The sequence below is a fragment of the Phascolarctos cinereus genome, unplaced genomic scaffold (assembly GCF_003287225.1).
Source record: "Phascolarctos cinereus isolate Bilbo 61053 unplaced genomic scaffold, phaCin_HiC Scaffold_2;HRSCAF=192, whole genome shotgun sequence".
In the NCBI taxonomy this organism is placed as follows: domain Eukaryota; kingdom Metazoa; phylum Chordata; class Mammalia; order Diprotodontia; family Phascolarctidae; genus Phascolarctos; species Phascolarctos cinereus.
The window spans coordinates 107,997,732-108,014,711 of NW_027555625.1; positions in this window are offsets into that span (position 1 = coordinate 107,997,732).

Here is a 16,980-nt window from a genome sequence, read left to right on the forward strand (position 1 = left end):
ATTGTTTGCATGGTGTTCCCCACCCCACCCCCACAAGACTTGAGAGCAGGGGCTATCTTTTACTTTTCTTTGTATTTCCAGGTCTTAGTACATTGCCTGGCACCTAGTCGGTACATAATAAGTGATTGGTTTCCAAGAACTTTCTTAAAAAAAGAATTTGATAACTTGTATTTCAATATAATTGTTTTGCTTTATAATCCTGTTGCGGCTCCATAGACCTCATCAGTCTTTCAATTGGGTCCATGACACAAAACCAAGGTTAAGGACTTTGGACCTAGAGGCAGGAGAATTACGTTCAAGTCATGTTTATGATCAGTTGTGTAACCATGGGCAAGTTACATTGTGTAACATTCCTGAGCCTCAACTTCCTCATTTGTTAAAATGCTGATACTTGTACCAGCTGCCTCACAGGGTTATGCCTTATAATCTATAACATTTCATATAGATATGATTTTTCATCATTTTAAAAAATAAAAAAACTTCCTTTGCACCAGCTATGTCAGGGTTTTGTGGAGATTAAATGCCAGATGATATGTAATAAATAATAATATACATGCTAAAATATGTTTATATAATAAAATGAACATATTTCAATTTATAAAATAAATCTATTTTAATGCAGTAAATATAAGCATATAACAATTTACATAATGAATAAATACTATTTTGATAACTATTTCAATATAGGTGGTTTTCTTTTGTAATTCTACTTATTGTGTTTCTGCATTTAAAAACATTATTCTAAGAAAAGCTCCAAAAGGCTTCACCAGACTGTCACCAAAGGTCCATGACTCAAAAAAGGTTAAGAACCTCTGGCTTAAGGGATCTCTAAAGAGGATTCTACAAGCAATAAAGCTCTCTAATAGAATTGTGCATAGTGACATACTGTCATTCATTTCCTATAGGATGCCCACATAAAAATGAAGACAGGTGTTGGCTCCTTTATATCATCTCTGAAGGAGCTCAGGCCTGCAGATCTAGTGTGCAATAATAATCAGACTTCTGGATTGGAAATCAAAAGCTTTGAGTCTGAATCTTATTTTTGGTATTTATTACCTGTGGGAGTCATTTAACTTCTTGAAGCCTCAGTTTCTTCATCTGTAAAATGGAATTAGAATAGATGGATCAGGTGTCCTTAACATTTTTGTGTCATGATGCTCTCTGACAATCAGGGGAAGCCTATGGATCCCTTCTTAGAATAATGCTTTTAAAAGAACAAAATAAAAAAAAACCCACAGGATTATAAGGAAATAAATGATCAACATATTTTTAAAAAACAAACATTTATGCACCCTAAGAGCCCTTGAAGTAGATGAGCTCTAAAACGTACAAAAAAGGAGTCATCATCTTTCCCCTAAAAACCCATGCTTCCATCACTCTTTTCTGTCCAGTGCACCCACCCCCTTTTGAGTTACTGAGATTGGCAGCTTCTGAGTCATTGTTAAGTTCTCCCTTTCCCTTACCCCACATATCGATTCAGTTGGTATGTCTTGTTGATTCAGCCTCTACTATACTTTCCACATTGATCCCCTCTTTATATTCGTAGGCCTTTCATTCTAGTTCTGACTCTCATCACCTGGTATCTGGTCTATTGTTATAGCCTCTATTGCTCTCAATGTCTCAAATCTCTGCCTTCTCTCATCCAGCTTCCACGGAACCAGTAAAGAGAACTTCCAAAAGCTAGGAACATGTCCATGCCCTGCTCAAGAAGCTCCAGGGGCTCCCTCTTACCTTTAGGATTAAACATGAATTCCTCTAGTTGGTATTCAAAATCCTTCACAACCTCTACCCTACTTTTCCTAGTGTATTTTAAATCATTCCCTTCCACATTCCCAAAGTCCAGTCAAATTGGCCTTCTTGCTCTTCCTCACATACAACATTCTATCTCACTTAAAGTGAATGACAAGACAATATACTCTGATATCTTTGTCAAGTGATAACGTACTTCAAATGGATCAATTAGAAGTATGAGCTAGTATGAACAAGGCCTTGGTACCTATTCAATCAAGGCATTGTAACTAGGTGGGTCAGGGATTCTGTTCAGATTGGTTAAATGATTTGCTTACACCTTTTTGGGTTCATATAAAACCAGGAAAGTACATTGGAATACAAACATTTAGTGTCAAACAACATAGTGATGGAAGCTGCCAGCCAAGTTTCTGAGAAGGAATCCCTTGGGTACAGAGAAGTAAGGGAGTAGGGAGTCAGAGTAGGTAATGAGGAGGAGTGTTTTGGCCTCATCTATCATACCTCTTGACCTGAGGAAGACCAGGTGACTTTTTTGAGGCTTGGAGGCTTTGGGATTTTTCATTAGTGTCCTAACTGCATTCCTTGGACAGTATGGCTAGAAAGTATTCATCCAGAGGTGAGGACAAGACTGGGTATAATAAGGAAGAACAGATTCAAGGTTCTACAAAGAGCCTGGAAGAATCATTTTAATTGATTGCTCTAAGGTCCCTTGTGACCTTAATTGTATGTCTTTGCATTCTCTTAGATCACAAAGTCTAGAGCTTGAAAAAAAAAAACAACAACCTTAGGGCTCATAAAGTCCAACCTCTTACTTTTATAGATGAGGAAACTGAAGCCTTAAGAGATTAATTGACTTTCCTCCAGTTTGTTCCAGGAGAAAGTGATAAATCTGGAGTTAGAAGCCGTGTTCTCTGACTCTAAAGTCATCATATTCCATACCTAAGCTGAATACCTTGAAGACACTAGCAAAAGGACCTCCAGAAGGTATGAGTTGCTCTTTGCTTTTCTTTCTTTCTTTCTTTTTTTTTTTTTTAGGCAGTTGGGGTTAAGTGACTTGCTCAGGGTCACACAGCTAGTAAGTGTCAAGTGTTTGGTCTGAGGCCAGATTTGAACTCAGGTCCTCCTGACTTCAGGGCCGGTGTATCCACTGTGCCACCTAGCTGCCCCTACGAGTTGCTCTTTGCCACATGTACAATCTAAACTTTAGCCCACTTTTCCTTGGATTCTGTGTGTGCTGGTGGGAGAGTGTGTCACAAACTTTGGAGGGGGTGAGGTGAGGTATTTTGTACCAACTATACCTTTGTAGTAAATATCAATTTGTAAAAGCTAATTGAATCTGGTTGACTGATATCAACTGCTAATCATAGAAGGAAGTATGTTGGTGGGCCTTATGAGTTATAACTGAGGCCTGGGTCCTCAGTCTTAGGACTACCTCTTGCCTCTGAGGGAAGACGTAGTAGACACCCTCCAATGACCTAACCTATCATTTTGATTGGGGGTTGGTAGAGTATCTCCAAGAGTATGTGCTGTATTTTCTGTCTCCAGTGCCTCACACAGTGTCTGCCACATAGTACCGCGTACTGAATGATTTTAATTGATTACTCTAAGATCCTTGTGATTGTAAATAATGTCTTTCTATCTTCTTATATCCCAGGATCTAGAGCTTGAAAAAAACATCAGGATTCTTGTAGTTCACTCTATTCCTTTTACAGATGAGGAAACTGAATTCCAGGTCCTCTGACTCCAAAATCACTATTACCTTCTACTCTACCACATTGCTTTCTCCTCACCCTTATAATTAGGACTTCGTGGGAACACTCTTTATCCGCATTGAAAACAGCGCCCTAGGGTCCAAATCCTCTGCTTTTTCCCCTACAGAAGGTCCCTTTCATTTACTAATCACAGACAATGGGAATAGATGCAAACCCATGGGAGGCTTTCAGTGCTGTAGTACACAGAAAGGGGGAAAAATACTTCTCCAGGAAGAAAACCACTGAGCTTGTCAGGAGAGACATCAGCCTCCAGTGTCTGGCGTCTTCAGCCACTGCTGGAAATATGAAAATAAATGAGGTGGAGTTTAATTTTAGGGTCTACAAATTTGTAATGTGTTCATCATTCCTGTTGCCTTTTTACATGGCAGGCTGAGGTTGTCGGACATGTTTTGTGAGGGGAACAGCATTTGAGTTTCAAGTTAATGAAGCACTCCTACCACCTCATCCTCCTGCTCCAATCTGTACTGCTGGAAAAGAAAAAAAAAAAGGATGTCATTCGGATTAGATGCTGCTATCAGTGGCACCTTTCTCCTTGGCTTCTCCAGGGCTTGGCTTTCTCTCCCTGGGGGCCCACAGCCAGGCTTTTGGGTGCAGGGATTCCAGCAGAGGGCGCAGTGACCCAATGACAAGGCCCCCAAGTCCAAGTGTGCTGACTTCTCCCCCCCCCCACCTCCAAGCCTGACTTCTCTCACCTCCAGGCAATTTCCTACAGGCAGGAAGAATCAGAAAGGATCTGTTATGAGATAAAGGAGCTTTTTAAGGGGGAAAAAAGGAAAACCAAATAATTTCAGATATGAATCCGCAACTTTTAAAATGAAAGGTCTCAGTTACTGTTAATGGCCAGACTTTTATAACTCTTTGCTATTAGAAGACTAACTTCCTCTCTTCAAAGGTTTTCTGAATGTTGTATTGTCCAGCATTTGTATCTTTCAATTTAATGAATGCTAAATAAGAATTACATAAAGAATTTTAATAATTAAAGCAGTGCCATGTCTTAAGAACAGTCAGTTATTACCTCCTTCTACAGACAAGCGCTTTCATAGATACAAAGGAAAAAGAGGTCACATTTGTATATATATATGTATATATATATATATGCATACACATATATGTATATATAATCCTTACATATATATACACATATATACATATATGTGGTATTTGTATGCATACTTTATATATACATATACATACATATATATGTATAAATGCATACATGTAGAATATGTAGGAGTTAGCATTTTTTCTTTATAACAAACTGAAATAGTGAGTTGAAAATTCACCTTTCGGGCCCATTGTCCACAATTCTACTCTAGATTTTTCTTAAACTTCTTTGCCCAAGAAATGAATCCCCTTTAACTTTGGGGGTCTTGAATATATTTAACTAAAACTCTTCAAATTTTACTTTCTTCTGTAAATCACATGAGCATGGCCAGCCTAGTCATTCATTACACATTTTTTAACAGCTCCTGTTTTTTCTCATATTTGATAGATCCTACCACAAACTTCAGCTATAGTGGGTGCAGAGGACCATAACACTAGTCTTACACAGAGGGTATTTTATTAAGTCCAGCAGTTAAAAATGTACAAAGTTCCTTGTAATAATCCATTCATTCTGTTCTCGCCTGATTCTTGGAGTAAGCCTGCACAATTATTCAAATCCCAGCTTTTAGCTACAGCATACACCTCGCCATGGGGCTGTGCCTCTGTAATCTTGCTTTGGTCTTGCATGTCAAATGGAATTAACTCCCATAAGAAATGTATGCGAAGACAACCCAAAGTGTCTAATCCTGCTGCTGTCTTAAATTTCTGAAACTCTGAGCTGTCATCTTTTTCTATTGCTTTGTTGAAGTTCTCACTTATGCTTCAGTCCATCCAAAGCTGAAGTTTAGGAATATTTGCATTTTTATATATTTTTCAGTTATGCTCTCCCATGGCCTTTTCACATGTTCTCTTTGTAGGAGGATTTTTTTTTCTTCCTTCAATTCCAAACCCACTTTATACTCAGTGGAATTTCAGCTGGAAGTTAATGTAGGGGTGTGTGTGTGTGTGTGTGTGTGTGTGTGTGTGTGTGTGCACATACACCCCATTCCTAGGTGTACATTATTTGGAAACATAGAGAGCCCTACTTGATGATTCAGATGCCAAGGCCAAACAAAAAAGGGTGTATCAGAGAGGAAATAATGATATCATTATTACTACACCTTAATCACTCAACCTGGCTAATCACAGAACCTCAGTTGAATCTCCAAGTGCATCATCTTGCTCATGAATAAAATTCTTGGTGAAGTGAGCTTGATTAGTCTACTTGGAGGTTGTATTGAGAACAGATTAACCCAAAGAGCAATTTTACTTTTTAAAAATTTCTTTTTTGTCTAGGGGGCATCTTTTCTTTCTTTCTTTCTCTCTCTCTCTTTCTTTCCTTCTTTCTTTCTTTCTTTCTTTCTTCCTTCCTTCCTTCCTTCCTTCCTTTCTAAATTTCAAATACTAGTCACAAGGCACCAATCCATAGACAGCCTACCCAGGCCAAACAATCTAATCTCAAAACGGGAGAAGTTTGTCCAGTCCTTTCTCAATTGCTCATTTTATAGCAGCAAATTCACCATGGATAATGCCTGTCTTGGAAAAAGGAGCCGGCCAGTTCCCTTCCCTGAACTTACCACAACAGTTTGTGTTTTCTGTCTGGTGAAGAATAATTTTCTGAAAATCACCAGTTCCGCATTACAGGTTCTTGGAGGTGTCTTAGCTAAGTGATATGTGGACAGGCAGAATTGCAACTTTGCATAGTGGATATTTAATAAGTGGTAAACCACAGCCTTCAATGTTTGAGAGTTAATTAAGGCCACAAGCTGACCAGGCTCATGCAGAAAAATGTGTTCATGGTTAAGCTATGAAAATAGTCACAACAAAGCCCAGCTAAAAATAATGGCTTTTAGAGTCATTCACACTGATTATATCTGAAATCCTTATTTTTTTTTTTTATAAAAGAGTTGTCACTTTTTTGATGAAATACCCAGTAGCAGAGGCTTCTCTGGAGATTTTGCAATGCTTTCAGGAGCCAGAAGAAGAGATATTAAAACGAACAGGAATATCAAAGGACAGCTCTGTGACCAGCTTTTTTTTTTTAATGATGTATTTAGGCAAGTATCCTACAAGGCGATCATTCATTTCAATTCATATCAATTCAACAAATATCCATCAGTGCCTAACACCTACAAGATTCTGCTTGGTTGAGGGAAAACAAAGATAAAAATAAGTTATTCTTTGTCCTCAAGGAACTTATACTCTAGGGGTAGGACTGGGGAGGGGGAGAGAATTATACCATGTACAGAAATAAATAAAAAATAAGGTAAATATAAAGTATTTGACACAGTACCTGGTGTTTAATAAATGTTGGATAATTGACAGATTAGGTAATTTCAGAGAATAGAGAGTACTTTTCAACAATCAGGAATGGTGTTTTGTAGGGGGTGATTTCTGAGCCTTGAAGAAAACTGGGGATTTTAAAAGGTGGCAATAAGGAAAGAAAGAGGGCATTCCGGGCATTGGGGGAGGAAGGGTATCTATTCAAAGGCATGGAGGTGAGAGATGGGATATTATAAGTGGGGAAAAAGCAAATGGGTCCAGTTATCTGGAATGCAGAGTGTAAGGCAGAGTAATGGAAAATAACTTCAAAAGGTATTTTGAACCAAGATTGTTCAGGGCCTTAAATACAAAACAGTCGGGTTTACATTTTATCTTAGAGGAAATAGGGAGCTAGTGGAGTTTCTTGAAAAGGGAGTTCCATGGTCAGATGCATCTGCCATATGCAGATTATGTTGGTAGTTCTGTAAAATACATTGGAAAAGGGAGAGATTGGATGCAGGAAAGCCAATTAGTGAGCTATTACAGTAGTCTAGGCAAGAAGCAATAAAATAGTTGAAGGGAATCAAGAGCAGCTTTGTGAGAGGAGAGAAGGGGACCAATGCAAAAGATGCTGCTGTGGAGGCAGAATCAGCAGTATTTGGTAACTGATTGGAAACTCAGGGTGAGGGATGTTCTCCTCCCTTTTATTCCATTGGTTTCCTTTTCATGTTTAAAAATGCCTTTTATGAAGTAGGTCCAACTAGTCATTTCAAAAGAGAACTTTCTAGCATCTCGGCTTATTTCATCTGAAGAAGCAATTCGGTTTAGTTTGTTGAAGAGCTCTCTTTTTTCTTAGTGACAGACAATATAATATGAATGATGTTACTGTGTGCACATTGTATCTTCATGATGAGAGTACTGTAATAAGATAATATATTTTACTGTACAATATATTACTTTGGCTAATAGTATTGAAAAAGGACATTAAACGTAAACATCCTTTCAGCACCTGGACGATGAAGTTAGATTGTCTTATCAAATTTCTTTATGATGTTCCAGGACCCAGCAGTATTTAGTGTTGTGAAAACAGTGTGATAAGAAAACACAGGAGGGAAATGTTGTGAAGCTTTAGTCAAAGAGTTTTCTTTTAACTCCTAACAGAGCAGCATAATTTCGCTACTGAAGAAAAGAAATTTTTGCTGTGGGTAGGTCTTAAGGCTTTTCATTACATTATCAAAATTTGACTTAGAATTAACACGATACTTAATATGAGCCAAATGCTTGTTGTTGAATTATGTTGAATGTGATAGTACACGAATGTCCACACTGACACGTGTGTCCTGTCACTTTCCTTTTTATAAAAGTAAGGTCATAGAGGTAATAATATTGCCTTTGTAATTTAGGAACTCTTAGAGGCAGCTTGTTACAGTGGACAGAGTCAGAAAGACTTGGGTTCTGATAGGTATGTATCAACTTTTATCTTGGTCAAGTGAAATAATCTCCTAGGAACTTAGAAAGTTCTCTAACACTGAAAGTTGTAGAACAGTAGCTGATTCATGGAATGAATTTGCTAACTTTGAGTTCCCTACACACATCATAGTTCTAGATAATAATAATAATAATAATAAAGTTTAGGAACAGGCTAAAACTTTTTTTTTTCTCTTAAAATTGAGCTTCCTGCTCTGCCATCTTCAAAGGGACGTCAGTAGTAATCTTGTCAGAGCTTTTGTAGCACTGAATCCAAAAGATGTTTTGGACCATTGTAGAATTACTTTGTAGGGGGCAGGGAAGACTACAGTTATAGAAAACATTACCCCACCCCAGGCAGGACACAGTTGTGGTTGTTGTTGTTTTTCCTGTCAAGGGATGGCAATCGTTAATAACAATAGCAATAACTAACATGAATAAGGCGCTTTAAGATTTACAATATGTTTTACATGTATTATCTATTTGGATCTTCCCAATGGCCCTCTGAATTAAGTGTTATAATTATCCCCATTTTATAGTTGAGGAGACTGAGGCCCTGGGAGGTTAATTAACTGAACCAAGGTTATACAGACAGTAAGTATCTGAGGTAGGATATGAACTCAGACCTTCTTGACTACAAGCTCATCATTCTACTCACTGTGCAACTTAGCTAGCTCCCTCCTATTAGACTGAATACAAGTAGGGTCAGTCTTAAAAGACAGAACTAATGTCTTCATCACTGGCAGAAAGGATCTGGTATATATTTGGGAAATGAGAATGGAGAGGAATAAAATTAGATGATTTCCTCACTGTCCTTTGATGACATCCTCTCATTCAAATAGATGTGTCCACACTTGCAGATCTATAAAAGATGCTCTTAACAGGAATTGCCAGAAGTCATTTTAATCCCCCTACTATTCATTTACTCCAAACACTCACTGATGGTTTTTTAAAGCATAAGACTGGATGACAAACAGGAGTATCCCCCAGGATTGGTTGAGTTTTTCAGGCTCCTTGTGCCTCACTTGTTACTTTAGGTAGCATTTTTGCGGTTCTTTTTTATTCTCTTCCCCTCCCTCTCTCTTTCTCTTCTTATTTGTTTTAATTTAATTTGAAATGCCAAGCATCTGACTCTAATCTGGTGAGGAGGTCTCAGAAGAGTTCCAGAAGGAGCAAGTCTTCTGAAAAGGGCCTTTTGGACAGAATGGAGGGAGCCTTTATTTATTATCTTAGGGAAAACAAAAACGGAAAGAGCAAGCCTGCTCAGCAGCCGTCCTTTTAAGCTGCATCTAACTTGGTGAAATACCCCCAATCCCTTGGGTGTGAATGGACCGCCCCTTGGCTCACAGTTGTCCTGCTGTCCCAGGCTGATGGTTCTCCAGTCCAACAAAAACAAGCCTAACAAAACACAGAGAGAAAAAAAAATGTCAACAGAAATCCCCTCACTTGGAGTCTATCTTTTGGCAACTGGTCAAGCTCTCCATCCATAGTAAAGCTTCTGGCAGACCTTCCCTGGTCATTTCCTACCAAGTCAGCCTGTGATTTCCATTGTCCTTCTAATCCTTCTTAGTGTCCAGTCAGTAGGGTGTTTAACTTGTGAAGCACGACCTTCATTTTCTCCTTGGTTCCCCAAGGATAGATCTCAGTTTCCTCATCTGAAAACGAAGATGATATTATATCTCCTACCATCCATTCAGGGTCGCTGGGGGGAGCAAATGATACGAGTATCCTAGACATACCTAAGACATGGAGAATTCCTCTTTCTCTTCCCAGCAGGGAAATGTGAGGAGTCCAGTCTGGAAGCTTTAACCCTGGATCAGACAGGCCAGATGGTGGTCCCATTTCTTTCCAGAGGGGATTAGATGGTATACTGCCTTTATTGGCAGTCTCTGGGTGCCCTGTCACTTTGCAGAAATGCTTGCAGAACAACCCGGTAATGGGAAATGCAAGAATATATCCCCAGGGTTCTTCTTGCTGCAAACACTTACAGATAAGCAATTATCTTGGGTATTTAATGTTCATGTTTTGTGAGTCTCCAAGGAGAATTAAGGAAAGGTCAAAAGTTCATGACAAGCTATGGTTCAATGCCTGCAGGAGGGAAACATAATGAGGTGGGCAAATGACAGCTCTGGCCACTCAGACCATGACCAGGGCCAGTCTGTGACATCAACAGGATGGGGAGAAACTCTACTGTGGATGGTAGCCATGTAGACTTCTCAGTATCTGCATATGATCTTTCCATAGAACTCTGTACGAGATTTCTTTGTTCAAATCAGTGATAGGACTCCTTAAAGAGAGGAAATAACTTCAATGGAAGAATGGAAAGCAATAACTTATAACTAGAGTTTATGTTACACTTCAGAGTTTGCAAAATGCTTTACAAATATCTCCTTTTATCCTCATAGCAACTATGGGAGGTAGGTACTATTATTAATCCAGATTTCCTCACAACAACCAAGGGAGGTAGATCCTATTATTAATCTCCATTTTACAGATGAGGGGCAGGTAGGAGGTGCTGTGCATTGGGTACTGGGCCTGGAGTCAGGAAGACTCATCTTCTTGTGTTCAAATCCAGCCTCAGACACTTCCTAGCCATGTGACCCTGGTCAAGTCATTTAATCTTGTTTGCCTCAGTTTCCTCATCTGTAAAATGAGCTAGAGAAGGAAATTGCAAACCAGTCCAGTATCTTTGCCAAGAAAATCCCAAATGGGGTCATGAAAAGTTGGACATGACTGAAATGACTGAACGAAAATAACAACAGCCACAAATTTTATAGATGAGGAAACCAAGGGAGACAGAGGCTAAATAGCTTGCCTAGGGCACACAGACAGTAAATGTCTCAGGCTAGATTTGAATTCATGTCTTCCCAATTCCAGGTCTAGCACCCTATCCATTATCTTGCTCTCTCAAATATGAAATGTCACACACAGAAGCACTTTACAGCTTTCTGAAAGCTAAATCTGAAGGTGATAGGGGCAATTTAAAAGCATTTTTTTTTAAATCCAGGCACCACGTCCTATTTATGTTGTTCTGCCTTACTCCCACCTAATGCCTATCACAGGAAGAGAAGCACCATGTACAAAAGGCTCCTTTGTCTAAATTGCTTACATCCTAATTAAAATTAAAAATTTAAATTAATTAATTAATTAAAATATGAGAGAAAAAAACCACTGGAATTTGATTTTTCACTAGTGGAAAAATGTAAAGACATTGTATGTTTTGGAATGGGGTAGATGAAGACGTGCTATGTTTGTATATAACGTACTTTGGATCGTGGAATGCAGATGGGCATTTTCCTGGTAATTTCTATGACACCCTTCTCTCTGACACATTTCCAGCGTGAGGAGAGATTAGTGGGGGAGTGGCAATGACCAGTGTCCCTAGAAATTCTGCCAAACCTCCTGGCATCTTCAGATCTTTTCCAGCCAGTTCTCTGAAGTGTCTCCGATTGTGTTTGGTTGGTGTGTCTGTGAATGAATGGTAAGTAAGGAATGAGGGGCAGGGCTGATTAAGAGGGGAGGGAAAAAACAATATAACTCTTCCCTTCAGAGAAATAACCACCTGCTTTGAGTCTTTAAGAGCTCTTTGTGGTCTTGTGTCAACTGCTGGACATTGGCATTTATCTGCAGTGAAATATGTCACTGTAGAAGGGCTCTGTGTGGCGTTTATGGGTATTCTAAGGCAACATCCATTGCCTCTGGTGTTTATTTCCTAAGTAGCTTGCTCAAGGCATAGCAATGCACACGCACTAAAGGGTGAATTACTGTAGGTTTCTTAGTCCCTGGACTAGCTGGGGCTTGGAGTGCTCTTGGAAGACAGTATCTTGCATCAATCAAGAGTGACCCTTCTGGCTGAATATGGACAGGCATAAACAGCCTCTTAAATTAACCTCAGTTCTCCTTAGCTAGATAGATGGCAGATGAAATGCAGTCCCCTAAGTGGGAGTCAATGTGTGTGTTGGGGTGGGGGAGGGAAGCAGGGTTGAGGGGACTCTCATAGTCCTGTGCTAACCACTTTTTCCTAAAGCAAAACTGAAGGACTTCATTTTTTTTTTGGTACTACCTTGTATAATTTAGTTATTTAGAGGCAAATGCTCTGGACTATCTGGTGGAATGATACAGTTAAACTGGGGACAGGCTTGGGGGTGAATTCAGGCTAACTTTAAAGTATTTCCAAATACCTACTGGTGTGATGTCTGAATGATAATGTCAAAGATTCACTCAGGAGTCGGCAGGTCAATTTTCGGTGATGTCTATGAGAATTTACATTCTGAAAACAAGAGGAACTTTAGACACCTGTCTGCTAAAACTTCTACAAATATAATTTAGAGAATTACAAGCTATTGTCAAAGACTACTTCCTCCCCTCAATGGTAATGAAAGAGAAATAGCGGTCTGCAATGTCTTGAGTGTACAATGACTTAGCAGAGCCCACACCGATATTTCATCCCCAGCTGATTTCCATAGGGTAAGCTGAGAAGGTAACTTGCTTCCATTTCTACTAGATGAAAGCCTCTAGTCCAATCTCAGTTTTCATAAAGGACAGAAGGGATTTCATTCCTGGGCTGCTGACCCTAAAGAAGATTCTATGTATTTATACCAACTCATATGTCAGTAACAACAACAGCAAACAATTATCAAACCCCTGCTATGGGTGCTAAGTGCTGAGGATAAAAAGAAGGCAAAAATAGTTCCTGCTCTTAAGGAGCTAACAGTCTAATAGGAGAGATAACATGTAAACAACTATGTATAGACAAATGTGTATAGGATAAAATGAAAATAATCAACAGAGGGAAGGCACTAGAATTTAGAGGCATTGATTAAGAAAGCGTTTCTTCAGAAAGTAGGATTTTATCTGGGACATGAAGGAAGCCAGGGAATCCAGGAGGTAGAGGTGAGAAGGGAGAGAATCCCAGTTATGAGGGACATCCAGTGAGAACAAATGGAGTCTGGAAAAGGAGAGTCTTGTGCAAAGAGTAGCAAGGCCAGTGCCACTAAATCACGAGGAAGTGGAGGGGAGTAGGGTATAAGAAGATTGGAAAGGTAGGAAGGAGCCAGATTATGAAGGGCTTTAAAAGCCAAGCAGTATTTAATGTTTGATCCTGAAGGTAATAGAGAGCCACTGGAGTTTATTGAATGAGAGGGGCTGGTGACATTGACAGACCCATTCTTTAGGAAGATCAGTTTGACAGCTGACTGTAGGATAGACTGGAATGAGGAGAGACTTGAGGAAGGAAAACCAACCACAGGCTATTGCAATAGTTCTGGTGTGTGATGATGAAGACCTGTTCAAAGGTGATGACTATGTCAGAGGAGAGAATGATGTGTACATGAGAGATGTGACGGTAGAAGCAACAGGACTTGTCAACTGATTGGATATGGGGGAGGGAGGTAGAAAGAGTGAAGAGTCAAGGATTGACACCAATGTTCTGAACCTATATGATCAGGAGAATGCTGTTACTCCTGACAGTAATAGGAAAGTTAGGAAGTTAGGAAGAAGAGAGGGTTTGAAGGAAAAGATAATGAGTTCAGTTTTTGAACATAATGAGTCTAAGATATCTATAGGACATATAGTTCAAGATATCCAATAGGCAGTTGGGGATGGTAGATTGAGGTCAGCATAACAATGAAATATGTACATAAGGACAAGTGAGAATTAAGCCTCCAAATCCTCCTGGATCTGTAATCTTAACTTAACCTCTCAGGTAGTAGATTTAGCTCTAAGATATAGTATGTTTCCTCTTGATTCTCTAGAACCAATTGGGCTAGCCTCAAGCGCATGAACACTGGCCAATGCTCTGAAGGTTTCATACTTGGCCTTGCTCTCAATTATTGACAATAAGAAGGGGTTGGGTTGAAAACACTCAATAATTTTTTGGGGGGGGCAACTACCACTATTGACAAATATAACTATAAGTGTTAATTCTTCTACTCTAGCATGTGTATAGCCCTACTAGCCACTCACTTTGTCCTGAACACTGACCATTTAACTTGGAGAAGACATGTTGTCATCATTGTTGTAGTTGTGGTTGTTGAGTCCTTTCAGTCTTGTCTGACTCTTCGTGACACCATTTGGGGTTTTCTTGGCAAAGATATTGAAGTAGTTTGCCATGTTCCATCTCCGCTTTAGAGATGACAGGACTGAGGCAAGCAGGGTTTAGTGACTTGCCCAGGGTCATACAGCTAGTAAGCGTCTGAGACCAGATTTGAACTCAGAAGAAGAGTCTTTCTGACTCCAGACCCAGAACTCTGTACACTGCACCACTTACTTGCTCCACTTGTGGAATGTGCTTATTGGGAAAAGGTGCAGATCACTCTTATGGCAATGCAGCTCAGGATCAAAGCTATATTTTAGTGGACAGAGTGGCATAGTAGATCCGAACTTTTCCCCACTTCCCTTGTTTTTACCATGAATTACTCAGACAGTGCAGGTTTGATGATAAATAAATTGCTTATTCAGTAATCCTGAAAGTCTATTTACCTCCCCTGGTAAATCTAAGCCCCAAGGTGGTGCTATGGAGTCTTGGGGAACCCATGAAGGACTGGGTAGCAAAACAGAAACTGAGTGGAATGTCCAAGGGTTGGAACAATAGCAGTGCCAAGTTCTGTTGCCTTCTGGGAACAAAATAAAACAAAACTAGTGGGCTAAATGCTTTATAGATATTCTGAATCATCTCTTTAAGGGCTTCTGCAATTCCTTTATATCTTTTGCGTTTTCTATCAGTTAAAATGAAGACTGTCCCATATGTGACATTGACATTACTTCCATAATTGCCTTTGTTTTTTTTTTCTTTGTTCTTTTTTTTAATAGAAATTTATTTATTTTTAGCTTTCAACATTCACTCCCATAAGTTTTTGAATTCCAAATTTATACCCCATCTCCCCCCTTCTCCTACCCCAAGATGGCATGCGTTCTGAATATCCCTTCCCCTAGTCTGTCCTCTCTTCTATCTCTCTCCCCTTCTCTTATCCCCTTCCCCTTATGTTTTCCTGTAGGGAAGGATAGACCTCTGTACCCCATTTCCTGTATTTCTTATTTCCCAGTAGCATGTGAAAACATTTTTTTAAACACACGTTTTAAAAACTTTAGGTTTCAAATTTTCTCTCTTCCTCCCTCCCCACTCACCCTCATTGAAAAGGCAAGCAACTCAATATAGGTTATATCTGTACAGTTATGCAAAACACATCCATAGTAGACATGTTGTGAAAAACTAACTCTACTTCCCTTAATCCTATCCTGCCCTCCCATTTATTCTATTCTTTCTTTTGACCCTGTCCCTCCTCAGAACTATTTACTTCTGATTACTCCTTTTCCCAATCTGCCCTCCTCTCTATCATCCCCCTGCTCTCTTGTCCCCTTCTCCCCCTATTTTCCTGTAGGGTAAGACAGATTTCCATACCCAATTGAATGTGTTTGTTATTCCCTCCTTAAGCCAAATCCTATGAGAATAAGATTACTATTCTCTCCCTCTTCCCCGTTTCCCCTCCACTGTAAGAGACTTTTCTGTTTTTTTTTTGTGAGATAGTTTACCCCATTCTACCTTTCCATTTCTTCTCCAAGTATCATCCTCTCTCATCCCTTAATTTTATTCTCCAGATATGACCCCTTAATCTTCAACTCACCCTGTGCCCTCTATCTATCTATCTACATATACATACATATAATTTTTTTCCTCCAACTACCCTAATACTGACAAAGGTCTCATGAGTTATAAATATCATCTTTCCATGCAGGAATGTAAACAGTTCAATCTTAATAAGTCTCTTATGATTTCTCTTTCCTGTTTACCTCTTCATGTTCCACTTGAGTCCTGTATTTGAAAGTCAAATTTTCTATTCAGCTCTGGTCTTTTCATCAAGAATGCTTGAAAGTCCTCTATTTCACAATGACCATTTTTTCCCCTGAAGGATTATACTCAGTTTTGCTGGGTAGGTGATTCTTGGTTGTAATCCTATCTCCTTTGCCCTCCGGAATATTATATTCCATGCCCTGCAGTCCTTTAATGTAGAAGCTGCTAAATCTTGTGTTATCCTGATTGTGTTTCCACAGTACTTGAACTGTTTCCTCTGGCAGCTTGTAATATTTTCTCCTTGACCTGGGAACTCTGGAATTTGGCTACAATATTCCTAGGAGTTTTCCTTTGGGGATCTCTTTCAGGAGGAGATCTGTGGATTCTTTCAATTTCTATTTTGCCCTCTGGTTCTAATATATCAGGGCAGTTTTCCTTGATAATTTCTTGAAAGATGATGTCTAGGCTTTTTTTGATCATGGCTTTCAGATAGTCCAATAATTTTTAAATTCTCTCCTGGATCTATTTTCCAGGTCAGTTGTTTTTCCAATGAGATATTTCACATTGTTTTCTAATTTTTAATTCTTTTGGATTTGTTTTACAGTGTCCTGATTTCTCATTAAGTCACTATCTTCCAATTGCTCTATTCTAATTTTTAAGGAAGTATTTTCTTCAGTAAGCTTTTGGACTTCCTTTTCCATTTGGCCAATTTTTCTTTTTAGGGCATTCTTCTCCTCATTGGCTTTTTGGACCTCTTTTGCCATTTGGGTTAGGCTATTTTTTTAAGGTGTTATTTTCTTCAGTATTTTTGCAGGTCTCCTTTAGCAAGCTGTTAACTTGTTTTTCGTGATTTTCTTG